A 797-nucleotide genomic window follows, 5' to 3' on the forward strand; every position below is an offset into this window, starting at 1 on the left:
GAGAATTTCCAATTTTTTAGTGTGGCAGGATGAGTTGGGAAGTGTCAGTTGAGTGGACTCCTTTCTGTTACTGTTGGTTCTTCCTCATTTTAGAGGCGAAACCTAATAATGTTCATTGCAATGAAGATGTCTCACCCCAATAGTTAAGATATTGACCCTAAATTAGTCCAAAGAAGCATTATCTTGATATGAAACAAAAAGATTAGAGATTGTTGGCATTATACCCCCATGTTTCCAGAGAAAAAGGAAAAAAAAATCGCTGTGCAGGGAAGAGGGTGGTGAAAGTACAGACAAATCAGAATGAGAAACTGAATGGAGTCTGTGCCCCTTGACCTCTTAGGGCAGAGTATCAAGGGGCTAAAATGAAAATACAAGAAAGCCCCTTGATGAAATTGGGGTGGGGGAGTAAAGAAGTAGAGTAAGACTTGTTTCCTGCATTTAGCTGAAGAAAAAAATCCCTGTAATGGGTCTCAAACCTACACAACTGGGTTTTGGATAAGCAAGATAGATGATAGAATGACACAGTCATGTGACCAACCTCAGAATTTCTATTTCTTTAGTAGGGCTAAATGCTGGTTCCCCCAATATATGTCCTCACGTTAATCTTCAGAACCTCAGTCAATACATGAAGAATTATCAAAATCAACCAAAACCATTTGATTATTGTTTTAGTGACTCATATGTTAGGGAAGGGGGACTAGCCCAGGGCAATGAAACATAAAGTCTCCTAGAGGTTTCTGTGACATTGTCCTTGGTAATAAATAGATATATGAACTTCCCTCTTCTTTTAATGTAGT

This window comes from Condylura cristata, unplaced genomic scaffold (genome assembly GCF_000260355.1).
Source record: "Condylura cristata isolate star-nosed mole 26May11 unplaced genomic scaffold, ConCri1.0 scaffold00009, whole genome shotgun sequence".
Classification (NCBI taxonomy): domain Eukaryota; kingdom Metazoa; phylum Chordata; class Mammalia; order Eulipotyphla; family Talpidae; genus Condylura; species Condylura cristata.